We start from the raw sequence: 27,970 nt of genomic DNA on the forward strand, positions 1-27,970 counted from the left end.
CAGACAATAAAGAATCTGCCTGCAACATGGGAGACCTGGGTTGGGAGGATGAGAGCAAGGCAATCTACCCTAGTATTCTTGCTTGGAGAATCCCCATGGACAGAGGTGCCTGGTGGTCCATGGAATCACAAGGAGTCAGACATGACTAAGCGACTAAGCACATATTTATTAATTTAATTATATTATTTATATGCTTGATCAACTGTTGTTGTTTTTTTTGTTTTTTTTTTTTTTAATGAGAAGGCTTTCACAAATCACCAAATATTTTAAACACTGGAGTTGGAATTGAGAAGACTTTTATGCCTAACATGAAAGAAGAGGAAAAACCAAATTCAAGAGTCAATGAGACTTGAGTTCCTTGGGGCTTAAACTCACATTCCAAAAGACTGGTTCATCTACTTTAGGACAACTCAACTCTGTTACAGTCTTGGAAGCTATGTTGTAGAATTTCAGAGGACCAAAAGTCATCTTTCTCCAAAACAACAAAAGCATTTTCACAAAAATGTCCTTCCTCCACTCTGCTCCTCTCCACCCCTATATCCACCCCACCTGGCTCACTCCCCTTCATTCTTAGCACCCTACTCACATGTCATCTATCCAAAGAAAATTCTATGGCCCTCACCACCATCAAGATGGAGCAGTACCTACCTAAACACTCCCATAATACTCCACCTGTAACCCCATCACAGCATTTCACACCCTGAACAAGAACAATTTCCTTGTCTTTCCCCTCAGAATACAAGTTCCTAACGATCGAGATCTATAATATGAACACATTGCTTGATATATGGAAGGCACTCTACCTCTAAAGAATAAAGGAAGGTGTTTGTCTTGCCTTCATTCCCTCTTTATTTTTGTTTTACTTGTTTGGGAAACAGAGTAAGAAATTTCAAAGGCCGTTTATCTAAAACTGAAATATTTCATAAATGAAAAAAAAAAAAATTCAGTCCTAGACATAACAAGGTCATAGGGAAAGCCTCAGAGCAATAGCTCAGCTCTATACCAGGACGCATTTTCAGCTTATTACTTAGAATTCTTCCTATTAAAATTTAACGCAGTCTTCTCCAGCAGTTTATTTTGTCTGCCAAGCCCTTTATGACTATTCTGATAAGTTATTTATTACATATGGATGCCACAGTTATAAGCAGATAGCATCAGCAAGGACTCGGGGGATAGAATGCAAAGGCCGCATCCACTCCTGATCTGTCAAGGCTAAATCATTAGATCCTGTGATAAACAGTTATCAGCAAGTGCTGGTCTGAATAACAGAGCATCCTAGAGCAAAGTAGGTGCTCAATACATATAACCAAAGAGTGAACGAATGAAGAAGTATCAGGGTGGAAACGGCCTCCGAAGTCAGACTGTAACCCTAAGACTGGTAGGATCACAGGGCAATCAGGGTCAAATACTGGTGGATAAGAAATCAAGCAGCTTTATTCAGAGCAGTCTAATGCCATTTATATAGCTTCTGGAACCCTCAGTTTCTTCATTTCTAAAATGGAAATGATAATAGGGTTAAGTGAGATAATGAACAAAGGGCTTTACACTATGGCAAACAGCGTGTGCTTAAAATTACTGGGGACTTCCCTGGTGGTTCAGCGGCTAAGACTCCACACTCTCAATGCAGGGAGCCCAGGTTCACCCTAGTCAAGGAACTAGATCCCATATGCCGCAAGGAAGAGCCAGCATGCCACAACTAAAGGTCCCACACGCTGCAATGAAGATGGAAATCCTGTGTGTGGAAACTAAGCCTTGGCACAGTCCAATAAGTAAACAAATAGAAATATTTTTTACAATTACATGTTATCCTCTCATGGGAACAGCTCGTGCTTACTAAATTAAAAAGCACCTCAAAGTGAACTTTGAGTAGATGTGACAGGAAACACTGATCCCAGGAAGAAGAATATGTGGATATTCTCCACACAATCTGTCAAAAGTACCCTACTGGAGAAGAAATGGATTTAGGGCAAGGAAATCACACCTTAAGCAAATTCAGGAGTTTGTTACCTAAAAAGACTTCGTTACCTTGCACAACTTGTATACGGCTGCTTAAAGGCATTTATCGCATTGAATTACACAAAGACCTCTTCATACATCTTTGGATATACTTCTGATGATCCATAATTTCACATAATGAAGCTGCTTAAAATGTGACTCTCCATTACCCAGGTATAACTATATTAGCGCTGTGATGGTCCCCTAGCTGCCTCTGGCCAGTCCCTTGAGGTCTGAGTTGAGTTGCGTTATTCTTCTCTAGTTTTAATTTTTCAAGCATAGGACAAAGCTGAACTTTCTCCACATTCTGTTTACCTTAGGCAGCTATTCAAAATTCCACTCTTCTGCAAGTATCCATTCTGAACTTGGCTTCAAGATAAAGAAAGAAAGCAAACACAAGGAGAAAAAAGGAAAAATAGAAGAAAAAAAAAAAAAAAAAAAAGAATGAACTCTTCTGCCCCTGCCTTAATAAACGCTGCTTTTCTGGCCTCATTAGTTTCACTCGGATCCTTAGTGGTTCCTTTTAGAAAACTTAGTCGGGGGAGGAGTGGGTTTGGAGGAAGAAAGAGAAAAGATGGAAGATAAGGAAGGTAGGGGAGGGAAACAAGTTGTGGAAGAAAAGAAGAAAGAGAAGAAAAGGGAGCTGAAACCTGACACTAAGGAACGCAGGGCCTGCAAAGAAACAACTTCTCAGGACTAAACATGTGCCAGCCTGGGGCTGGCAGACTGGTTCCAGTTGAAGCCTTCATCAATGCTTCATACTCTCAGTCCCTAATTTACAACCGTTTAAGGGCAAACATTCTACAAGTACCTTTGGGGACCTCTGAGGACAGAAAGAAATCTAAGAGAAATTAGGTGCCTAGAGAGCTCCCCTCCAAGGCTAGAGCCCTTTCGTGTAGGCAAGCAATTTAGCACAATTGTTTTTGTCTGTTGGGGGCTCTCCGGGGTGGGGTGCGGGGTGAAGGTGGAGAGAAAAATACACACAGCCAGTCAGCAGGTGAGGGGAGTGGAAAGGGTTAGGGTGTCCAGGTGTTTGTGGGGGAAAATAGAGGTTTTGTGTCGGGGGTGTCGGTGGGATGTGTGGTTCCCCTGGTGCCTCAAATGATAAAGAATCCACCTGCAATGCAGGAGACCCAGGTTCAGTACCTGGGTGGGGAAGATTTCCTGGAGAAGGGATTGAATGGCAACCCACTCCAATATTCTTCCCTAGAAAATTCCAAGGACAGAGGAACCTAGTGGGCTATAGTCCATGGGGTCACAAAGAGTCAGACATGACTGAGTGACTAATTCTTTTCACTTTCATGAACAGAGCTACAGATGGGGACTCTTCCCAAGCAGCCGGATCCTTGTTCAAGCAATTAAACAAACAAGAACATCAAAAGAATAAAATAGAAGTGAATAAAGTAAAATAATCTCACTAAAACAATCATTGCTGGGTAGCTTCCTAGAGTGCTCCAATAGAGAGCATTTATTTTACAGATTCAGCGAATGCAGCAGCATAACACTAAAGGTTAGCCCAAGCTGCACACACTGAAACCTAGTTCAGGGGGGAAGGGTGGCTTGAAGGATGGCACCCTCCAGCAGTCCTTCAGCAAGTCTTTCCCTAAGCTCTGTTTCTCTTCAGCCCATACCCGTGTGCGTGGTTGTAACTAACCAGGGCCTGGGAACTGGTTAGGTGACTTTTCTGCCAAGGCCACCATGACCCATCAATCAGCCAAAGCCCAAGAGTCCTGGAATTAGACCTGAATGCCCTCTCCTGCTGCAGAAGGAGGAGAATGGGGAAAGGGAGGCTCAACAGATTATCTTTGAACCAACAGCTTTACCTAAACGGATTAACACTGAGGTTTCACTTTCACAGGGCCAGGGAGCTAGATCCCCACCACCTAGGGTGCAAGGCTGGAAGGAGGTTGGCACAGCGCTCAGCCAGGACCTGGGACAGAACAAAGGGCAGTGTCTGGTCCAAACTAGCTTCCCTTGCCAAGTTGCTCTCCCCAGAATGAGCTCTGTGGAAAATGGATCCCACAGGCTAAGGGGTCTCATCTTCAAAATATCCAGCTGAAACATTTCAAGACATGTGACCCTGAGAGGAAAAAATGCGAAAGCTCCAAGTGAGGCAGGTGGCAGGAATGGGGGTGGAAGGGTCAGGTGGAGCCACACCTAGCCCTGTTCCAGATGACTTGAGCTCCACCTTCTCCTACCACAACTTAAAAGTCCAAAGACTCCCTCATTCTCACCTCCTCCAGAAACAGTATTGCTGTGCTTTTCCCATTGCTGCCGCTGCTGCTGCTGCTGCTGCTAAGTCGCTTCAGCCGTCTGCGACTCTGTGAGACCCCATAGACGGCAGCCCACCAGGCTCCGCTGTCCCTGGGATTCTCCAGGCAAGAACACTGGAGTGGGCTGCCATTTCCTTCTCCAATGCAGGAAAGTGAAAAGTGAAAGTGACATCGCTCAGTCGTGTACGACTCTTCACGACTCCATGGACTGCAGCCCACCAGGCTCCTCTGTCCATGGGATTTTCCAGGCAAGAGCACTGGAGTGGGTTGCCATTGCCTTCTCCTAGTGAGATACAAACCCTAAAACTGAAGTCCTTTTTCCCACTTCCGTCAAATGTAAACTTCCTGTCATCTTTACAACTGGCCCACCTGAACTTAAAATGCAGCTTCCAGGGAAAACCCCCTTAACCACACAGTCAAAGGTCAGAAAGAACTACAGACAAAGTTACCTTCCTCTTCTCTCTTCTTTATTTCACTGTAACTGCAGAGGTTTTCTTAGCCCAGGGGCCCTAGAAGTGGTTGTTATTGAATAATGAAGCTTAAATTCACCTCTGCATCTGCTTTCTGAGGGCAGGGGGGCTCTCTGATCTGTATGGAATATAAACAACTCCTCAGGTGTAATGATCATAAGTGCTGACTCACCAAAAGTATCTGTTTGAATTCCTCCAGTCTCACGTGGACATTGATCCCCCAAGTTCACTGTGTCACTAGAAGCGAACATTTATGAAAAGGTGAGCCCACTTTAAGGATGGAATATGTGGTCAAGGGATACAGTAAATGAACTAGCCCACAGTGGGCGAGTGTACCAGCCCAGTGCTTTAGCTAAGTCCTACTACTTTCAACAGGCATGTTGTCCCAGTCAACAGGAAAGTACCAAACTCCCTTTTTGCTTCTTGTGTCAAGAGAGGAGGCTTTAAAAAGCAGTACAAAGAACATATCAGTGACCATGTATCCTGGATTTTTTAGGACAGTCTTGACTCAAATATTCTATCTAAATTTTCCCATAAGTGTCAGGTCCAGCAGACTAAATTGGGAAGTAGGAACACCATATTGAAAGTACTCAATATTGGGAGAAGTGCTTCAGACTGCCAGGATGATCTGAGTGCCCCAAACTGGAAGCTGTGAATTCAAATTTGCTTTGGAGAAGTATCGCTCCTGAGGTCTGAGTCACAAACACACTGGCTTCAACTTTTGTTGGCCTGTTTCAAAAGAACACAGAAGCCTTTTAAGAAAAGCCGGCAGCGGTGGGGGCGGGGGGTGGTGAATTGGCGGGGAGGGAGTTTGTACAAAGCCTGCTCTTAACAAACCAATAGGAAAAAAAAATGAAAAAGGACACACATCAGGCTATTTCCACTCTTAACTTCCGCAGTAGGCTTTTAGAAGGGTGCAACCCACTGAGTCTCTGCTTCCCCAAGCAATTTTTCTACAGCGGGGCAAGAAAAAACACACGTCTTGATGATCACCAGTATCCAAACTGGATTCCCAGTCATCCCCATCCCAGGCCTGAGCCCCTCTCCCCATGCTGAGGGACAGTCTCACTCTAGGCAACTTCTGTAAGTCTCAACCCTCGCAAGAAAAATGATGGGTTTGAACTATTAACCCTTCCCCAGAGAGGACTGCAATTAAGAAGAGGCCACTGCCAAAATATTCACAAGAGATTACTGTAAAAAATAATAATAATGAGCTAAATATTTGCCAGAAGTTCCAGACTTGCCTAAAGAAAGACAAAAGAGAAAAAAGGGAGAAGTGATCAAGCAGTAGAGACTGGGATCAAATTCAGAATCTATCAGGAAAGAACGACACAATTTAGGGAAAACTGGAGTTCATGTTGGAGAAGGAAATGGCAATCCCAGCAGAGGTGAGCAAGGAACGGGTAAAAGAGTGGGATTGGACACGAGATCTGTAGGAAGACATGGGAAGGGCTAAAAAGAAATCATTGATTAGGATGGCTGACTCTGATGAAAAAGCAGGAGGAAAAAGAGATGAAAATTGAGTCTGGTGTAAAGAAACATGGTTTGGTCTATCAGCAGGGAGAAACTGATAATGACACAGACCAGGATTCAAATTCAAGCCCTGCCACACTGCATAACGTAGGGCAAGTCACTTTACCTTTTTGAGCCTCCATTTCTTTTTAGGTGAAAAGGGGATAATGATACCTCTCCTTCCTTCCTCCAGGTGGTTTTAAAGGTCATATCTGATCATATAAATGAAATGTGCTGTAAACTCTAAGGTACTATACAAATGTCAAGCTATTTTAGACTCTTTATGAAAAATGTGGCTGCCCAGGAAGCCCTTCGAAAAGTCAAGAAGAATAAAAGGGGCAGAGGCAGAACCGGGAAGGGCAGAACCTATTGCGCAGAAAGGATAAGAATTGATGACGAAACCAACTGCGGTCTGGTTCTTCAAGGTCTTTACCCTATGCTAAAGACTCCACTTCCACTTTGACATTAGTTTGGTTATCAGAAAACTCTAGGAATTAAACTAGTTCACCTCCAACAGAAGTCTCTTTTAGCGCTAAGAGGGTATGGTAGGCATCTGGGTAGGCTCAAGTGGAGAAATATCTGAAGAAGCCACAGTGAAGACAATGACTTAGGCTTTCTACCACATGCCTTTTCCCCATCTAACTCTAGTCTGAAATTCACCAGCTGGAGACTCTACCACCCTGTAGGAAGGGAGGAAAAAAGAAAAAAAAGGAAAAGAGAGAAAAAGGGAAACATATTCTTATTTCAGTAGTCAGCTCAAACAAACAAAAACCAGAAGCCCAGGAAGTGGGAACTCTACAGAAAAATCTGGCAACAATTCAGATCAATTTCTTTAAAGGCCAAGGCTTGTTGAGGGCCCAGAGTTATAAGCTACAAACTCTTCTGAGGTACCACATGGCCACTAGACTCCCCAAAAAGGCCATAAGAAATCCATTCTTAACAGTAAAGTCCTAAAATATAGAAACTTAAGGAATTCGTAGAGGAAAAGTACATAGCAAGGTCACAACTTTAGAAGCATCCTAGCAGGGGGGCATCCAAACGGATGTCACAGTCCTCTTTGCTGTGGTGTGCTCATTCTCTCAATCGGGTCTGACTCTTTGCGGCCCCATGGACGGTAGCCCACCAGGCTCTTCTGTCCATGGGATTCTTCAGGCAAGAGTGGGTTGTCATTTCCCACTCCAGGGGATCTTCCCAACCCAGGGATAGAACCTGCATGGTAGACAGATTCTTTAACCTAGAGCCTTCAGGAAAGCCAGGAACAGGCTCCCCCGTCCCTGGAATTCTCCAGGCAAGAACACTGAAGTGGGCTGCCATTTCTTTTTCCAATGAATGAAAGTGAAAAGTGAAAGTGAAGTCACTCAGTCGTGCCTGACTCTAGTGACCCCATGGACTGCAGCCCACCAGGCTCCCCTGTCCATGGGATCCTCCAGGCAAAAGTTTCCTCCTAGATAATAATAATTATTTTTTAAGAGAAATTGAGCAACAGAAGAACTAAAATCAGAATTAGTAAACAAAATCAAGGTAGAATAGTAGAGGTAGAAATAATAACATCTGAATTCTTAAGACCATATACAGAATTGGGAAATTCTTGTTTTTGGGCCAACAAATTTGGAAGTATGGTAGACAATTATCTCTGTGCCATGCCAAAAGCTCCATTATGATAGTTCCAGGCCATAAAGAACTATGTTGTATTTTCCAACCATCAACCTTTATCTACTTTCTCAGAAGATGAACAGCCTTTCAGATAACCATCAACTCTTTCAACAAAACAGGGGCAGAGGAGGTTCTTCCCAGTATGCCCTCAGGGGCCATGTACACCCACCCTAGATTAAGAAGTGAGATAACTGGTAATACAGAGAGTCAACATGACTTCAAATCATGTTTCCAAAGTTTTTAACTGCCACAAAGACAAAAGAAAGAAAAAATAAAACAGTTTTTAACTGCAATAACTATCACTCCAAAGAAATATTGAGCGATTTATGAAACAAAACAAAGATCACTGAGAACTCCTATCTCAAAAACTGTGTCCTGAGCATGCTTTCCTTGAATGCCCAGAACTGCAATGAACACAACTGAAAATAAGTGATTTATTCAAGACAGGAGGCCCTGTCTTACATCCCAGCTATGCCACTCATTACCTGTGTGACCTTAAGCAAGTTACTAAATTTCTCTGAGCCGAAGGTTCCTCCTGTGTACTTAGTGGCTCAGTTGTGGTCCAACTCTTTGCAACCCTCTGGACCCTAGCCTACCAGGCTCCTCTGTCCATGGGCCTTTTCAGACAAGAATACCAGAGTGGGCTACCATTTCCTCCTCCAGGGGATCTTTCTAACCCAAGGATCAAACCTCCATCTCCTGTGTCTCCTGCATTTCAGGAGGAGTCTTTACCCACTGAGCCATCAGGGAAGCCCAGTTTCCTCCTGCTGCTGCTGCTGCTAAGTCACTTCAGTCGTGTCCCACTCTGTGCGACCCCATAGACGGCAGCCCACCAGGCTCCCCCGTCCCTGGGATTCTCCAGGCAAGAACACTGGAGTGGGTTGCCATTTCCTTCTCCAATGCATGAAAGTGAAAAGTCAAAGTGAAGTCGCTCAGTCGTGTCCGACTCTAGCAACCCCATGGACTGCAGCCCACCAGGCTCCTCCGTCCATGGGATCCTCCAGGCAAAAGTTTCCTCCTAGATAATAATAATTATTTTTTAAGAGAAATTGAGCAACAGAACTAAAATCAGAATTAGTAAACAAAATCAAGGTAGAATAGTAGAGGTAGAAATAATAACATCTGAATTCTCAAAATGCTATGCATACATGCTAAGTTGCTTCAGTCGTGTCCGACTCAGAACCCATGGGCTGTAGCCCACCAGACTCCTCTCTCCATGGGATTCTCCAAGCAAAATACCAGAATGGTTGCCATGCCCTACTCCAGGGGATCTTCCCAACACAGGGATCGAACCCATGTTTCCTGCGTCTCCGGCACTGCAGGCAGATTTTTTTTACTGCTGAGTCACTGGGAGTGCCCATCTCGTAGTTACTAGTATCCTATTTTATACATAAGGAGTCTGAAGCTGGAAAGTTAAATGTTGTATCTGAAACCAAGATAAATGAAACAGAAGCTTCTGTCCCAGAAACAAATGCTCTTTCCACTAGATCCAATTTTTCTCCCATATCATGGGCGGGTCCATAATGACTCTGATGATATTCAAAGTCATTAAAAAATGCAAATAGTATATAATAAAAATGGATCATAAAAATAAACCTGCATGCCAGTGAAACAAAACACATCCAACTTTTCCCTTGTATTTGTTCTTTACAACTTGGTCTAACAGTAAAACTAGGCTGAAACTGACTTTCTCTAACTGGGAAATTCTACTTTCTCTTTCTCTAATCTGTGTTCAAGGTACCATACAGAACTCCACCAAAGCCCTAAAAATTATAACCTTTGGAGCTATTCTGTCAGCTGTATTTCCCTAGAATGTATTTTTCCTAGCTAGCCCAGGCTGGGTGTCTCTTCCTGTCATTTTTTTCTTATGAGCCCATTTGCAAGGACAGGGTCAAATTCTGCGTTCTTTAGAGCACCTTTCATGCTATTGTTGATTAACACTAAATAATAATGATGTTTATAATAATGGTTGTCAATAATCATAACCATAACCATCATCACTGTAAATAAGATTTCCCACTGGTGTTTTCTGGAAGCTGGTGGATATGCAAAGATTGTCTCCGTTTGGAGATCAACTGCTGAAAGTGGAGCTGAGCTGGGTTGTGACAACGAGCAAATGAATCACATGTAGCATGCCGAAAGCGGTGATTAATAAAGGGCTCCTCTTCTCCTTTGAAAAAAAGGCTCTCCGAGTCATCATCCAGGCAGGTAACTGACCTTGTTTTCCATTAAGGATGCTCAGTCTTAGCTTCAAGAGACATCAGTCATGTCATCTTCAACTGCTTTACAGCCAGCTTGCCACCGTGGGACCTGACTGAAAATTGCCCTATTGGCACTGCCCACTTGGCTCACCAGTGCCATTTGCCAAGGGCGCTGCTTAGGTTTCCAGGGATTTATTTATTTATTTATTTATTTTCAGAAGAATCAAGTCCAAGTTTACAGGGTTAAGTGAGGGAACTTCTGAGCAGCACTGATCTCGTCCCACTGAGAAGAAATCTACAAGGCTCCCACCTCCCCAGGAGCAATGGCATGCTCAGGCGTCACAAAGAGCCCCTGCTATGGGCTAGACTACTTTGCGGACAAGCACGCACTGTCTTATTTCCTTCTCCAGTGCATGAAAGTGAAAAGTGAAAGGTACGTCGCTCAGTCACCTCCGACTCTTCACGACCCCATGGCAGCCTACCAGTCTCCTCCATCCATGGGATTTTCCAGGCAAGAATACTAGAGTGGGGTGTCAACAGTGGGAACCTTCTCTAAAACCAAACTAGAGTAGAAGAGGCAAGATGTAAAGTTACAGCAGAAGCCAAGTCTTCCTAACAGTTGCGTACAGACAGTAGAGTTGAAACGAGTTCAGGATGCAGACTTGTTTTACTCTTGCCACGTATGAATTAATCATAATTCTGAGCCTGGGTGTCCTAATCTGCAAAATTAAATGGTTAGACCAGCTGTATACTAACCAATAAGGTAAACCACTAGCCATATGCGGCCAGAACACTTGAAATGTGCCTAATGTGAACTGTGCGGGAAGAGTAAAATACACACACAATGTTGCAAACGGTACCAAAAAGAATATAAAATATCTCATTACTGATTTTATATTGCTCATATGTTGAAATAACATTTTAGATATATTGTGATACACTGCTCTTTATTTGGCTGCACCAGGTCTCAGCTGTGGCATGTAAGATCTTTAGTTGCAGCATGTGGCCTGTAGTTCCCCAAAGAGGGATCGAACCCAGGCCCCCTGCACTGGGAGTGCAGAGTCTTAGCCACTGAACCACCAGGGAAGTCCCTGAGACATACTTTTTAAAATTCATCTCACCTGTTCCTTTCGACCTTTTTAACGTGCTAATTGCAAATCCCAAATTTTCCATTAAATTTTCTATTCCTCAGAGCTGGGTTAGATGATTTCTAAAGCCTCTGGCAGCTTTAACAATCTGTGTTTTATTTTGTGCTTCTGAGTGACTTCCTCACAGCAAGTTATCAGCAGAAGAGAATGTAAATCTTTTTCCTCACAGAGACTTGATTTCCTTAACTCTAAAATGGGGATAATGCCGCATTTGATGTGAGAAGGAATTTAAAAAAATGATCTGAAATTAAGAGTGCTATGCAAATTAAGTTGTTACAATTATCACACTATACTTATTACTTCCAGCAACCTGGAATGACAGACGTAAAGAAAGGGAAAAGGGGGAAAAGCTAGATTTTTCAAAGGAGGAGAACATCAGCCCAACCTAGATGTTACCAAGCTTCTAGGCACAGATGAACCCTGAGAGAACTGGAGATAACCTTCTCACAAGCCGAGAGACCCAGAACTATCACTCAGAGCTAGGGAAAAAACCTAGTCAGTGCCTGCTTTGGGTGTGAAAAGCACTGTGGTCACACAGGAAAAGACAGTGTTTCTGACCTAATGAAAGCTATAAAGCAAAAAAAAAAAAAAAAGAAGAAGCAATATTTTTACAAACTAGTGGCTATAATTTCATTACTTTTTAACCCTCCCAAAAGCTTCTAGAGGTAAGCCAAATACCCACATTTTTACAGATTAAAAAAAAAAAAACACCCAAAATAGAAATTAAGTAACTTACCCCATGTCAGGCAGCTGGCAACCACAGAAGTTGAAATTCACATCCATCTCTCCCTACCTGATTAATTCTTCCCATCAGGAGAAATAGGGAGTAAATATGGGGTAGACTTAGTATTTCTAACCTTTAAGAAGCAGTTTAATTCTCAAGCAGTCCCAGAATCTGGGGTCCACCTATCATTTGGAGAATAAGAAGAGGAACTCACCCATAGTCAAACGCTAACAAGATAACTGTGTCTGGGTCTATAAATAGGTGGTTTGGGTTTTAAAAGAATAGAAGAGTTATGTGCTATGAATGCCAGAAAGGTACTAGTTCCCAGTGTGAGGAGAGGGAAAAAGGAACCTGTCATAACTGAGTCTTCACAAGAAAACCCAGGAGGCGTCTTCATCAGCAGCCAGGCCAGTGGGGCAGGAAGAGAGTGAGGGGACACGTGTGTCACAGGAAGCAGCAGACACCACTCAGGAGAGGTGATGGCACGGTGGGAAGGAAGGCAATCCCCCAGGGACAGAATTCGAAGCCCTGACACCAGGCCGACCACCTGTGGCTTTAGACCCTGGACTGCTTTCCAACTCACCATGTGGAGGTGCCATGCCAATCCCAGCAAAGTCAATCTTTTTCATTTCCCCTGAGCCAGGCTAGACCCAACCCCGAGGGCTCCTGGGCCCAGTCCCAACACCCGCAGACACCGCTCACCCTCAAGGGCAATGGGAAACCATGATCACAACCATGGCCTTGACTTCTTTCCTTTCTCCAGACCATAGACTTTGCAAACCCTGAAGAATCAAACGGCCCACCAGGGATGATCAAAACTTTGGACAGTCAGCAATGACGCAAACTGGAAGCAATGAAAGCAGCTCTGGGAGTTCCCATCAACTCAGCTGAGAAGGGTGGTGTGGAAGTATACAAGTTAAAGTGAAATGTTTCTGTTCCCCTTCCTAGGACGCACATGCGGGCAAACTAGAAAGCCACATGGACTTTCTGAAACCATGAGCCCTAAGAGGACCCTGGGTGCTAGGACTCCCCGCTGCCCTCACTCGGAACCAGTCTTGGAACACACCTGGGCTGGAACAAAGACATTCCCTCCCATCCCCGCCGGCTCCCCAGCCCCCACCCCCTTCATCTGCCTTTCCCTCCAGCCACATTAACTACTCAGAAACACAGTCACTCCACTCTAGAGTTACTCAGGAATCGCATTCTTAGAATAACTCATCAATTTTACCTGTCAACTTGCCAAGAGTGCCACAGGGGAGGTGGAAAGTCTAGACTTCATCTAACTGCAGCAGCAAGCACCCCTGTTCACAGAGGGCCCCAACTTTGCAAATGGCCTTGACAAGCTCACAAGAAACAAGAAGCCAGGAAAATGTAGGAGCGCCAGGTTGGAATGCAGACCCTGTCACCAAGTTCCTCTCTGGCCCAGGGTAGGGATGTATCTCCCTGTTTCCTGACTTGTAGACCAGGAAAATCCACACCTGTATGCTAAAAGGATGTTCTGCCACAGAAAACCTAGGTTAGGAAACGGTGAAAGAAGTGCCCTTGTATGACTTAAATATGCACACAGACTCACTGTCAATAAAAGTGCTGCCAAGAAAGCGGCACCATGACAGACATGCTTTTTAACTAATTGGGAAGAATCATTAGTAACTAAAACATTTACTGGATGCTGATGCCACTGCTAAATCTTTGGAAAGTCTATTCTGCTAAGCGGGATAAATATTCCCATGAACACTATTATGTAATTAATATAGTTAGAAAGTGCCCCCCCCCACCGACTTTGTTAATCTGTGAAAAGGTAAGCTTTCACTCAACTTAGCCTGAAATGAATCAGTATCCAAGTTATCCATAACTCTAATGAAGAACATAGTCCTTTGATTCTAAAACTCTCTGCAAACACAGCTATTCTATCAAAAAAAAAAAAAAAAAAGAAAGAAAAAAATTCACTGGATATGCACTGTATTTCTGTGATAATGCAAATAACTATTTACTAATGTTAGGCAAGTTATTTTTCATCACCCTGTGCCTCAATTTCCTTACTTGTGAATTACTTCCACCTCATAAGATTGTCATATACTTTAAAATGAAATAACATATATGCACAGAAATACTATGCATAATTTGTGGCACATAAAACCTGAATAATAATCATGTATCTGAAGTTTTTAATATCACCAAACCTCAACATTACCACAAAGAATCTTTTTTATACTTTATTTGGCTTCTCTCTCTCCTTTGTGCTTGGTTGTGTCAGACTCGTTGTGACCTCAGTCATGCAGCCCACCAGGTTTCTCTGTCCATGGAATTTTTCCAGGCAAGAACACTGGAGTGGGTTGCCATTTTCTACTCCAGGGGATCTTTCCAACCCAGGAATCAAACCCGCGTCTCTTGTGTCTCCTGCCCTGGCAGGCAGATTCTTTACCACTACACCACCTGGAAGCCATTAGTTTATTATAATAAATCCACAGTCAGAAGGACAAACAGAACCCAAGTGCCCTGACTCCTGAGATCCATTCCCTACTCACCCCAACAGAAGGAATTCCCAATTCCCTCCATCATCCAAACTGTGAAGAGCTAGGTGACAGCATCTGCTTTCAGGAGTCACAGAGTTCACTATGATTTTTAAGATTTAGGGGAGCAAAAAGCAATAGATCAAAAAGAAAAAAAAAAAAAAGCAATAGATCTCTGGCCATAACATCAAGCAGGATTTCACACTGCTGTCCTCTGCATTAAGGCTCACCAAAAATGGCATCTCACAGTTTAATTTCCTCCTCACCAACTTAGGCCTCATTTTTCACACACACGCACACACCCCATGCTTGTTCACCTAAACTCAGCCATATACCTGACCTTGGAGGCATGGGAGATGGTGACCATTGGGAACCACGGGTAGGAGTGCATGAGACAAAGAGTACAAATGAGCAGACAGCCAGAGACCCAAAGCACTAAAAAAAAAAAAAAAAAACCCTAATGAGGTTGGGACAACCACAGAAGCATCCTCCTTTTGGCCTCTCCCTTCCCAGTGACAGCTGGACGAGGAATTTCTCCTACCAGCCTTTCTCCATGAGGCTCCACATCAGAGTTGAGACACTTAACTTGTTTCTCCGGAAAACAAGCGCATTGTAACAGGGACAGAAATCTAATTCCACCTCAGTCAGTGGCTCACTCACTCTAAGACCTTGGAAAAGTCACTTCCTCTCCTGCCCTGACAATTCAAACCCAGGAACAGGAGTCAGAGAGGCATCTGTCAGCCCTCTTCCTGCGGTGACAGGTGGATAGCATCACCTCCACCCTGAATACCTCACAGGGATGCAAGAGGATGGATGAGCCAGCATTAAAGCCAATATTCTACTTGCCAGCAATAAACAATTCACCTTTTGGAGGTAAACGGGCTCTTTCCAGGGCACCAGGGAATCATTTAGCACTCAGGAAGAAGTAATTTGCTCTATAGTCCTCCCGTGTCCTGAAAAGTGTTATCCACCTCCAAAAGGTGAGCCCTGATCTCTCAGAGAATTTGTTTACTCACGGTAGGATCAGAATGCTTCCATGTTTCCAGCTTTAGGAAAAACGCACTCCCTCTATCTTTTTCCCTGTCCCATTCTGCCCCCTCTGCCAGGCCCATCTCCTTATGGATCATCCCATTCTCTCTTCTCCTCAAACAGAAACCAGATGAAACTGTCTGCAAACAACTTGGGAATGCTCAGTGTGCCTGGGGAAACTTAAACAAAAATCCTTTCTGGGGCCACCACCTCTTTCTTCCCCCTTCCCTTCCCCTCCTCTCTCCTCCTCCCCCTTCTCTCTCTTTCTTCCGCCTTCCTCCCCTCCTCCCTTCCTCCCCCTCCTCCCTTCCTCCCCCTCCTCCCCCAGGACCTCGCTCCTCCCCGAGGTTGTTAAGGGCCGGGCCAGTTAATGGGAACTCTTCTCCTTTCTCCCGCCGCCCCCACGGCCCTCTCCCGGCTGGGTCCTCAGCTTTTGATTCCTGTCTGTCACTGAGTGATGAGGACAAAGGGTGAGGAGTCAGGAAAAGGTCTGGGCCACTTTGTTCAGAGTCTGGATGCGAACTTTGGATGAACTCTTCATCAGGGAGGGGGCTGGGGAGGAGAGGAGGGGCCAGCAAGGAGAAATTCACTGCTCTCTGGGCTCAAGCCTCAAAAAAAAGAAAAGAAAAACTCAAAAAAAAAAAAAAAAAAAAAAGAGAGAGAGAGAGAGCGAGAGAGAAAGGGAAAGATTCTCTTTAAACAACTAAAAAGGGAAAAAAAAAAAAAACAGGTTAGGAGGGTAGAAAGAGTCTCCGTCAGCCCCCTTACAGAAAAAAGGGGCACCATGGGGGTGGGGGTGAGGGGCGTGTGCTTAAGCAAACAGAAGGCCAGGGCTTGACTCTCTGGGCCCATGCTGTGGGCTCCAGCCAAGAACTAGTCTGGTTTCTTCCCCCTCCAGCCAGTCTCTCTTTCTTTTTTCCCCCTTAAACCAAAGGGATTCCTAATAAAGCCACAGTAGACTTGTAGAAAGCAAAGGGAGGGAAGAAGGAAAAGACAGACGGGAAAAGACAGATCAAACTCTATGCCATCTGAAAGTCCAAAATACGTGTGTAAAATTAAGACACCCTTCACCACATGCATAAACCCCAGAATGTTCAGTCCAGAGTCAGTTTCTCTTTTTCCCTTATCTGTGTGTATGTGTATGTTTTGCATGTCCGGGCTGGCAACCTCTCCTGTTTGACTTTTTCTCCCTACTCTGTACAGGAGTTCTTTAAAAAGCACCATTAACATAGAGTTGGAACCACTGCAAAAGCCAGTTTGTCTTCTTTGTGTTCAATAAAAGCCGGCTAGAACTCTTTCACCTCCACTTACTATTGATTTTTCTATTGTACTCTACAGGCGTGTGTATCTCACTCATCAGACTGTCTTTCATTCTGTGAACCTCTCTGACCACATCTGGACGTGAGGTTTTTCGGCTCCCAGTGATGGTATCCCTATTTCATTCAATCATTTTGTGCCCGCCTGCCATCTCGCAGTCACTTCGGGTCTGGCCTCTGTCCTCTGCTCTTTGCCTCAGACTTTGGATTTCAATTCCCCCAAATCAGCTGTCCATCCCAGCAAGCAGAGATGAGAGGGGACAAGGCCTCCTCACATCCCCAGGGCTTTCCCCTCTCATTCATTCTGCATATGAAACATAGGCTTAAGTAACTGGGTGGGAGATTCACGCTTTCAGGGCTAGAATGAGGTGGGGGGTGGGGGATGCTAGAACATCTGGCTCTTCTCTCTCTATCCCTTCTGGGAACAGCCCCCGGGGTGCTATACGTGAGGCTCTTTCTTGAAGCAGAAGTGCCCCCACGGCTGCAAATGGGCACAACTTCACACACACAAAACCTCTCTGTCTGATAAAGAGAGGCAGATAGATGGACGAATGAGATGAACATTCTTGAAGCTTCTGAGAAACTGGTGTTAAGAAGGGACTATGTGTATTGAAAACCCCTCATTTTGCATTCCTATGAATTGGAAGATAAACTCCACACAGCAAATAAGCATGTCTGATGTCCTTGCTCAAGAAAATTGGACACACAAAGACTGGCAATTAACAACAAAGAAAGGGAAGATTAAAAACATTATGTGATGTGAGGATTCACCTTCCAAAAAGGGCTCTTTGTCCTACAAAAGATGTGCTACAAGCCTAGCCCTGGAAAGTGAAAGTGAAAGTCACTCAGTCGCGTCTGACTCTTTGCAACCCCATGCACTATACCGCCCATGGCATTCTCCTGGCCAGAATACTGGAGTGGGTAGCCTTTCCCTTCTCCAGGGGATCTTCCCAACCCCGGTCTCCTGCATTGCAGGCGGATTTTTTACCAGCTGAGCCACAAGGGAAGCCCAAGAATACTGGAGTGGGTAGCCTTTCCCTTCTCCAGCAGATTTTCCTGACCCAAGAATCGAACTGGGCTCTGCTGCATTGCAGGCAGATTCGTTACCAACTGAGCTATCAGAGAAGCCCTGGAAGAGATCTCTTACATCGTTCAGATCCAATCCCTTTACTTAACCATAAGGCAGCCAAGACGCCCAGAGTAAAAGGAATGTACCCGTCCCAGCTCTCCGTGATACCCCAATCCAGTGTTCTGCCCATTACACACCTTGCTTCCGTGAAGCTGAGGAGTGGATTCAAAATAAAGGACACGGTTAGCAAAACTGGACCCATACACTTCTCAAATATATCCATCCGAAGTGAACATCAGTACCCCTTAACTGAAGATCAGCAGGAGTTCATCCCACCTGGTGCATGAACCAGGGAAGTGAAGCAGGCAGACAGGGTTTGTTCACATCAAACCACACTTGCAGTCTCCCTCATGTACACTGTCCTGCGCTTTATCCTTAGATGTGAAGGTTCACGAGGTCAACAGCCACGTTTCATTCTCCGTACAAATCCTGGTGGACTGTCACCACTGTTTTCTCTGTGGGCAGCTAACCTCTATCTCCACGTTCCCTCTGTGGATAACGGTCTCAACGCACCATCATCGAACTCTCCATCACACCTCTCTGCTCAGCTCTCCTGAGATCTCAAGCTCCATATTCAACTGCATGCCTCACCAATTCTGTGTTCAACAAGATTTCTAAATCTATGCCATGTTCTAAATCAGCCTTCCACATGCCTGCCAAACTGTGAGTTCTCTCTTTTCCTTCGATTTTGTAAGCAGTGGTGACAGGATAAGTTAGAGAAAAACTTAAAAATAAAAAAATCTGCAAGTTGGGTTGTGCTTTGTGATTTACAATGCATTTTACACTTAGATCTCACTGGGGATTCATCATCTCCCTGGAAGTGGAGAGGACCAGGCAGATGAGTGTAACAATACACACCTTACAAGTGAGAAAGCTGGCTGGCCTGAGTGGCAAGGCCCTCTCTACCCAACTATTTAAAAGTAGAACAGGCCAGAATCTGTCCCCCTGCATCACCGGGCTGCTCCAAATGGGCCTGTATGTTTCTGATTTGCTTTGGAAATGAAGAAAGCAAAACACGCACCTACTGAACACTCATCACATGCCTAGTGCCGTATTTGAGGCTTGCTCTTGAGAGGGTAACTATAGCATCTTCACCCTTGAGCAACTCCCCAGGCCAGCAATGACATGGACACACCTGTATCTTCTGCAAGTAACACGCTTTGCCCTGCTTATTCCTATCTGTCTGCATGCATTAGAGGAACAACTCCACCAGTATAAACCGTTAAACATAAGCAGTGGATGTTGGGTGCATTTTCCTATTTGGTTTGATGAGTGAATTTGCCAGTAGGATTGTTAAGAGTGATCACCTATATTTACAGTTCTTTCAACATACTACAAATTGCTCTAATTTCCAAGAGTGGGAGTACAACACATATCTTCTCTGTGTATATCAGAGTTTCCAGATTTCTTTCTATTTAACTTTAGTACCCCAGGAAGATGCCATTTTTTGAATATCTGGAGGAATGAATGAACGTCTATAAGCACAACTTATGCAAGGGACGGTATATAAAAGGGCTGAGACTGTAAATTGAAAGCTATTTTGTTTATTAATAACATAAAGGAAAGGGGTCCTTATTCAAGAAAAAACTACACATGCGTACAGGATGTAGAGAAAAAAGATTAGAAAGCAAACTGCTAAACGTTTCTCAGCTAGACATTCATTTTATTAGCTGTTGAGATGCCCAATTTAAGGTAACAGTCTTGGCAACATAGAAGAGTGAGGATAAGAAGCCTTAGATAGAGTGACTCTGCTGAAGAAGAGTGGAACAGCCACGGAAGAGAATCAGACAGAGAAACTGGTTCAAGTGGTCTTCAAATCAAGCCAAAGGAAATCTTCAAGACTTTCTAAACAATGTACTGATCCTCAAAGACCACAGCCCTCCCCAGAGGCCAGATCGAGATTCCTGGTGCAAGACAAACACACCCATCCTCCCCAGGAGAGGCCTAAATCGCAAAGGCACTAGAGCATATGGAGGATCCTCCATGGAAGAGGGCTCGTAAGGAGGGAAATGTGTAGCGAAAATCAGCTTTCTGCTACTCTTAACTCAGAAACATATGAACTGCGCTGGGATGGGGAAGGATAGCTCCAGAGAGTGACCCTGAAAAGTGACAGCCCAGTTTGAGATATCACAGACTCCAACCAAGGAATTTCCACACAGGGAGGGAGCTGGCAGGAGGAAGGTGGGGGCAAGCCTTCCTTTCCTTCTGTCCAAGGACAGGTTTAAATTACACATGCTCACACTGGGAGGGGTGAGGGGAGACGCTATAGAGTGTGCCCAAGAGAGCTTCTTATTTGATCACTTCCCCTGCCTCAGGGTCTGCAATCACTTTCACATTTTAAAACATCTCACTTTCAACTTCCTAAGTTTATTTGTATTTATTATTATTATTTAATGGAGGAGTCCTTTTCCAACATTCTAATTGAACTCATAGGAGTAAACCTGGGTAAAAAGTCAGCAGGAGCAAAGAGAAAGTTGGCCTAACATTTGGGAGAAGGAAAAGAGAAAAGAGGAGGCTTTGCAGATAGGAAAAGACAAGACCATTTGAGGATGGGAGTAAAAGGAAGGTACTGGAATCTGAGCCACTGGCTAGTTAAAGCAGCAGCCTCTCCCAGCTTGGCCTCTCCCATTGGAAGATTGTGTGGAGCCAGCTTCCTCAATTTGATTATCACTTGTCTTTACACGGTTCTCATGTGTCCTCTCTTGCACACTTTTCCCCACCCCTCCATCTATCCAAGGATACCCTGAGCATCCTTCATGACCACAAGGCCAAGATAATAACTCAGAAAACCAGACTCAAAGAAGCCATTCAAGAATTGTCCCCATTCAATAACAGGTTGATTCTAACCAGAAACCTTTTTCTCTCTGAGCACTGATTTTGGAGCACTTCACAGGAGTGATCCAATAGACCTAATAGAGATTTACATCCTGTCTTCTACTTTTTGACACATCGCAGAAGCACACACATAAGGTTCAGAAGCCAGCAGATAGTAGTAATTTTGGAAATAATTTCTTAAGATAGGTAATCTGAAGATAGAAATAAGTTCCATTCAGATTTAGATGAATTATATGTGACTCCTTTTTTCCGTCCTTCCTTCAACTAACACATGAGTATTGCACATCTGCCAAGCATGGTGCTAGGTATGCACGATGAACAAAACACTGCACACTAGGAGTTCACCATCTAGAGGGGGAACAAGGTTACAATCTCAGAGAAGACTGTAGTCATCTTTCTGGAAACTTTCAGGGCATACTGAGGGTTAAAGGCCGTCCTACACTCAGGTGACCTGCAAAGCCCTGAGCAGTGGCTGCCCTGAGCCCTCTCTACCTTCTCCCAATGATAAGCAATTAAGGACAAGGTCCTATTTTGCATTTCTCATAGTGCCTAGTTTAGAAGTCCATGCCAAGTAAATGTTTTGTGTTTTTTTTTTTTTTTAATGAGGAAAGGAAAAGAGGGAAGAAAGGGAAATATGAAGGTAAAAATTCTCTGATTAATGTAATAATGAATAACTAAAAATTAACAGGGCTTCCCTTGTGGCTCAGCTGGTAAAGAATCTGCCTGCAATGCTGGAAACCCGGGTTTGATCCCTGGGAAAACTAATAAATCTGGGTAAAAGTCAGATGTAGGAGTTATCTACTCTTTTCACTCTTTATTTTACAAATACGTCCCAGGGATCATTCAATCTTCCTGGTCCTAGGATCCAGTGTTCTCTATAAATCATTACAGGAATGGTGGTGATGGTGATCATGTTGCCGGCAGGAGGAAAAGGAACCAGTCTCCCTGTTGAGGCTGCCAGGTCAAGTCAGGAAGAGGCTCCAAGAGGGGCCCACTCTCTACCTCCCTGCAGCCCTACCCCTCCCTCATCCCAGAGAGTTGGGGGTCATGGAGGCTGCGTGAGTGAGCTAAGGACCTTCTCCCCTAAAAGAGAAAGGAAGTGGAAATGCAAACTGCAAGACAGTGCCCTCTTTCCTCTCAGATGCACTCATTATTCCTGATTTTCCCCTCCCCTCTTGGCTTAAGGACCCAAAGCCCAAACTCCAAATAAAAGAAGCAAGCCTCCTGGGAGTGCATTTTAAACAATCTCATGCCTCATTTCACCAAAAAATAAAATAAAATAAAATGTTCATATCTCTATTATATAGCAGGTATCAAGCTAGGGTCCAACGTATCCATTAAGATGTATCTAACCCAGCAGGCCATAAATTCCTCTAGGGCAGGGGCTTTTGATTCTTCTTTTTGGTAAAAATTCTCAATAAATATTAATGCATGGATTTTCCTCCTTTTGGATAATAAGTGTTTCAATTCACAAAATATTAATTGAGTATTTACTATATATAAATTTACTATATGTATGTTGATGAGAACATGTAAGATCTTATTATTATTTTCCAGAATTCATTAGCGTGATAAAGGAGTCAGACTGTAAACAAACAACTATAAAAAAATCTGGCTAGTGCTGTGGGGATGCTATATAGAAACAGCTACAGTAAAATATCAACTAGAATATTTTGTTCCTATGTTGAGGGCAACATCTAGCATATCACTTAGCATCTTCTTATTAGGAACCATGTCAGAAATTGCATGCAGCCAACAACTGATTCACTTTCAATACTAAATGCTTTGAAATTTGAAACTGATCCTATTACCCTTTTTGCTTCTGCTACCAGGAAACAAAGGGTCAAATCCACAGCCATGTACAGGATCTAGATTGAACAAGGTTCTAAGATTAGTTTGTTCCAAAGAATCAGGAAGCTACTGACTTATGAGCTAAAGGCTTGGGAAGGCCAGAATGAGAAAGGATCTGGTGCATGCAATTTTACATACTAAACGATCCCTTGCACTTTACATTTTTCCTATCTTTTCTCTTCTAATTGCCTCATTTCTCTAGTAAATCTCTTTATTTGTACCTTCTGGTAAGCTACTTGAATTCCTCTTTGAAACGAAATGAGCAATAAATAAATAACATATATAATAGGTTCTGTTGATCAACAGAAGAAAATTTCATCCTTGAGTATACAGTCATCTCCAAGAAATAGAAAATTCATACAGCCACAAGGAAAATGACAGGAAAAAAATATAAACATGGGGGGTTATCACAGATACTGAGCTAGGGCCATACGATTAACAGTGAATTTATTTGCTTCTATAAAATGCTCTTTGTTAAGATCTTCCTGGGATTATAATGTTTTCTAAACCATACATTTAAATATAAGTCCTTGAAATCCTTCTTTCCCTTCTACCCCCTGGGGTGATGTGCCAGTAACAGGCCCTGAACCACCAGCATCCACGCCCGTTGCCAGGACCTGCTCCCCACCCAGGTCCTTGACATCAGGCTGGCTGCGCTTTGGGCCGCGCCACTTTGGGAGGCACTGAGAACACCCACTCCTCAAAAACAAGAGCAGCTCCACAACTGGGCGGGTGAGACTTTCTGGTCTCACCAAGCAATCTCCATTCACACCTTTAGAACCATCTGAGGGGACTTCCCTGGAGGTCCAGCAACTGAGACTCAGGGCTTCCACTGCAGGGGGTGTGGGGGTCAATCTGTGATCAGGGAACTAAGATCCCACATGCTGCCTTATGTGGCCAGAAAAAAAAAAAAAAGAATCATTGCAGTGCCCCAGGCCAGAGTGTGACCACACACAGAGGTGGGACAGAAGCACAGCAAGACCAGGAAGGGCATGCAAGCATAAGACACTACGCACTGCTTTAAGCTCCCAAGGCCCAGGCTTCTGAGAAGGAACCAGAAAAGGTGAGCTATGTAGTATGTGTATACACGCATAGCCATACCATCCTGAACGTGTCTGATCTCATCTGGTCTTGGAAGCTCAGCAGGGTCAGGACTAGTTAGTACTTGGATGGGAGTCTGGCTAAAGGATTCTCAAGTTGGGCTTCCCTGGTGGCTCAGACAGTAAAGAATCTGCCGGCAATGCAGGAGGCCCAGGTTCAATTCCTGGGTCAGGAAGATTCCCTGAAGAAGGGAATGGCTACTCACCCCAGTATTCTTCCCTGGAGAATCCCATGGAGAGAGGAGCCTATAGTCCTCTGGGCTATACAGTGGGCTATAGTCCATGGTGTAACAAAGAGTCAGACATGACTGAGCACAAAGGAGAAAGAGGAGCCAAATACATTTATATCTATATATAAAACAAAGGGGCAATCATGTTTTAGCCCACCTAAGAGATCAAACTGCCAACATCCGCTGGATCAAGGAAAAAGCAAGAGAGTTCCAGAAAAACATCTATTTCTGCTTTATTGACCATGCCAAAGCCTTTGACTGTGTGGATCACAATAAACTAGAAAATTCTGAGAGATGGGAATACCAGACCACCTGACTTGCCTCTTCAGAAAGCTGTATGCAGGTCAGGAAGCAACAGTTAGAACTGGACATGGAACAACAGATTGGTTCCAAATAGGAAAAGGAGTACGTCAAGGCTGTATATTGTCACCCTGCTTATTTAACTTATATGCAGAGTACGTCATGAGAAACACTGGGCTGGAGGAAGCACAAGCTAAAGTCAAGACTGCCGGGAGAAATATCAATAACCTCAGATATGCAGACGACACCACCCTTACGGCAGGAAGTGAAGAGGAACCAAGAAGCCTCTTGATGAAAGTGAAAGAGGAGAGTGAAAAAGTTGGCTTAAAGCTCAACATTCAGAAAACGAAGATCATGGCATCTGGTCCCATCACTTCATCGGAAATAGATGGGGAAACAGTAGAAACAGTGTCAGACTTTATTTTTGGGGGCTCCAAAATCACTGCGGATGGTGACTGCAGCCATGAAATTAAAAGATGCTTACTCTCTGGAAGGAAAGTTATGACCAACCTAGATAGCATATTAAAAAGCAGAGACATTACTTTGCCAACAAAGGTCCAGAATCTAGTCAAGGCTATGGTTTTTCCAGTGGTCATGTATGGATGTGAGAGTTGAACTATAAAGAAAGCTGAGTGCCGGAGAACTGATGCTTTTGAACTGTGGTGTTGGAGAAGACTCTTGAGAGTCCCTTGGACTGCAAGAAGATCCAACCAGTCCACCCTAAGGGAGATCAGTCCTGGGGGTTCATTGGACAGACTGATGCTGAAGCTGAAACTCCAATACTTTGGCCACCGCATGTGAAGAGTTGACTCACTGGAAAAGACTCTGATGCTGGGAGGGATTGGGGTCAGGAGGTGAAGGGGACAACAGAGGATGAGATGGCTTGACGGCATCACCGACTCGATGGACACGAGTTTGGGTCAACTCCGGGAGATGGTGATGGACAGGGAGGCCTGGCGTGCTGCGAGCCATGGGGTCGCAAAGAGTCGGACTCGAATGAGCAACTGAACTGAACCGATGAAGATAAGTCATGTTCATTGCCTGAAGGAAGTCAGGTAGATTCTAAAAAGCAAAGGCAGGGGCCTAAGAAAAATCAGGAAACAGGCCCAAGGAGAATTTTGGACTTATCTCCTTTTATTTATGCTTTACAGCCAACCTTAGCCAAGAGATAACGAAGTTCATGTACCTGAGCAACAGGACCAGAAGTAGGCAGAGCCAAATGATTTGTTATTTGGACAACTAAGTAGGATTCCATGGGATTTTCTGGGAAGAATCACAAGCTGAAGGGCTGTCACTCAATGGGAATGAATACCATGGTAGAAACATTTACTTTTAGTAAAACTTCCTAAGTCAAACTTGTCTCAACAGATCCTCTCCTGAGCTGTGTGACTTTCGGAAAGTTTATGAAACTTTCTTTTAGTTTCTTCACCTTAAAAGTTGGGGCAATAGGAGCTCCACATATTTTAAGTGTTCCATGCATTAACTATTATTACAGAATTCTGTGCTCCAAAGGGAAAATGGGGCATCATTTCCGCTGACATTTTTCCACTCAGCTTCATGCTAAAATGACCCACCAGGACTCTTCCCCCAGCCTGGGGCCCACAGCACTCTTCCCCTTCAAATCACTTGGACAGGGTAAACACGAGTATAAAGTAACAGCTTAACCATCTACACTGCCTGCCTCCCTTCCTCGGCTGACAGCCAGGACAGACAGACTGTGTGTCCGTGTGTTCTAAGAGCCAGAGAAGCCTCCAGGGCTGGCCTATCCCAGTAACTGGATTGAACAAGCTCCTAGACCAGTTTGATCCAAAGAGACAAGCAGCTATTTCCTTACCAGCAGAACAACTGGGCCTGGTTGGGCCGACCACCACAGTGAGAAAGCCATCACCAGAATCTCATAAACCTTAAGGAGACAGGAGGGCTGATGGCACAAGGCCTCAAAGAGCATTAAGTTAACCCAGTGTCTTCTACCAGCAGGGAGGGAGAGGAAGAAAGAAGGGAGCTGTGCAAGGGGAGGGTATGAATGTGAAAGATGAAGCTAACCATGAAAATTTAATTTGTTAAAATAATGACTAGAGAATAACAGATAATGTACAAAATTGTCTACACGCATTTATTGAATACATAATAAATGTGTGTATGAATATATAGGACTATATACGTATACCCTGATAAAAATTAATTTCAGCTTCTTGAAAACATCCTTGTTTGTCTCCCTGCTGGCGAGAACCTTGGTGCACGGAGGTAAATTTCACACTTCCTTTCAGCAGTCCCTCCACGCGGACCCTGTAGCTTAAGCCGCCCAGGTGAGCAAATGTCACAGATGCTTCTTCGGCAGGCGGTAAATTCCAGCCATCCTGGGGAAATGCCAAGTGGTCTCAGGTCACAGGTTGGGCAAATAGCGATTTGGGGGTCTAGGGGAGGCCCCAGTGGAGGGGAGGAAAAAAGAATAAAAACAAAAGAGAGTGGAAGGAAGAGGCAGAAAGGAAAGGAAGCAGAGGCAGTGTTCGGGGAAAGAAGGCGAGCTATGCAAGAACTCAGACACAGAACACTTCTCGGGCTGCCTACATAACAGTCTGCACCCTCTGAATGAAAGAAAGCGCTCTGCCATGCTTATCAGCCTGCATGTGTGACATCTTTGGCTCGGAATGACCTCCTCAGACACACAACTGGCCCTAAAGAACACAATACTGTCTTGGGTACGGGCCTTTGGGAGCAAGTCTGCTGCCCATGCTACAAAGATCATGACCATGATTCTGGGCCTACATGGGGCTGTAGGTTCCCTGAGGGTAAGGGCCATCGCTGGCACTCTTGTATTTCTCTGTGTCTTTCATGCTTCAAACAGAGAAGTTTCATAAATATTTGCTACAGCAACAAATGAGCCAAAATAGAATGCAGACTCTGTAATTTCATCATGTCCTACAGGAGGTCTAAAATGAAATGTCTAACTGGTGTTGAAAAATTAAACCCAAGCAGGGCAGGAATTTATTTTTAACTTTTTCACTTTTCAACCTGTGGGAGATAAGAGTTTGGCCCAATATCTCCAGAAATATCTGTGTTCAAAAATACGTGATCAAGGACTTCCCTGGCAGTCCAGTGGCTAAGACCCTATGCTCCCAACACAGAGGTTGCAAGTTCTATCTCTGGTCAGGGAACTAGATCCCACATGCCACAGTAAGAGTTCATATACCACGACTGAAGATCCTGCATGCCACCATGAAGACCTGGTGCAGCCAAATAAATAAATATTTTTAAAAAATATATGTGGTCAAACTTACTTCAAAGCAATCAAGCATCCATGACTCTCACTTATGAAGGCCGACATTCAGTAGGTGACAGTAGCCAACGTAAGTGAGAAGAAGATATATTCTTGTGGGATATTGGCAAGACAACCAATCTTTGCATACTTAAGTCCAAATGGCACACAGTGGGGAGATTTTCTCCTTCGTGTAAACCTCTACGCAGTTAACTGAAAGCTGTAGTTACCAAGATGTTCCAGCCTGAAATGTCTAAAAAGGGAAGAGACAGTATGGTAAATGAGTAGGAAGGGGCAGTGTCCAAATCAGGAACAGAGCAAAGCCAATTATTTTCATTCTTTATTATCCTCATCGTCGGTATTAGTATTGCTACTCTTATATTTTAGCTATAATATCTATAACAGTCAGAAAGAACATGTGAACTCTCAGCCTATATA

At 44.1% G+C, this 27,970-nt stretch overlaps 1 protein-coding gene and 2 long non-coding RNA genes across 7 annotated transcripts in view; all 3 read right to left on the reverse strand.

Moving 5' to 3' along the window:
- PBX1 (PBX homeobox 1) overlaps nucleotides 1-27,970 on the reverse strand; it is a 335,304-nt gene that overhangs the window by 291,045 nt on the left and 16,289 nt on the right. The gene's annotated exons all lie outside the window — the stretch shown is intronic.
- On the reverse strand, nucleotides 223-8,321 carry LOC120855504. Its single transcript, XR_005719256.1, has 3 exons — nucleotides 8,309-8,321; nucleotides 1,801-1,810; nucleotides 223-779 (listed from the first exon to the last, which is right to left on the reverse strand). It is a non-coding gene; the product is annotated as an uncharacterized LOC120855504 (long non-coding RNA).
- On the reverse strand, nucleotides 14,344-27,959 carry LOC120855505. The gene is made up of 3 exons (XR_005719257.1): nucleotides 27,949-27,959; nucleotides 18,982-18,984; nucleotides 14,344-15,904 (listed from the first exon to the last, which is right to left on the reverse strand). It is a non-coding gene; the product is annotated as an uncharacterized LOC120855505 (long non-coding RNA).

This window comes from Oryx dammah, unplaced genomic scaffold (genome assembly GCF_014754425.2).
Source record: "Oryx dammah isolate SB20612 unplaced genomic scaffold, SCBI_Odam_1.1 HiC_scaffold_28, whole genome shotgun sequence".
NCBI lineage: Eukaryota > Metazoa > Chordata > Mammalia > Artiodactyla > Bovidae > Oryx > Oryx dammah.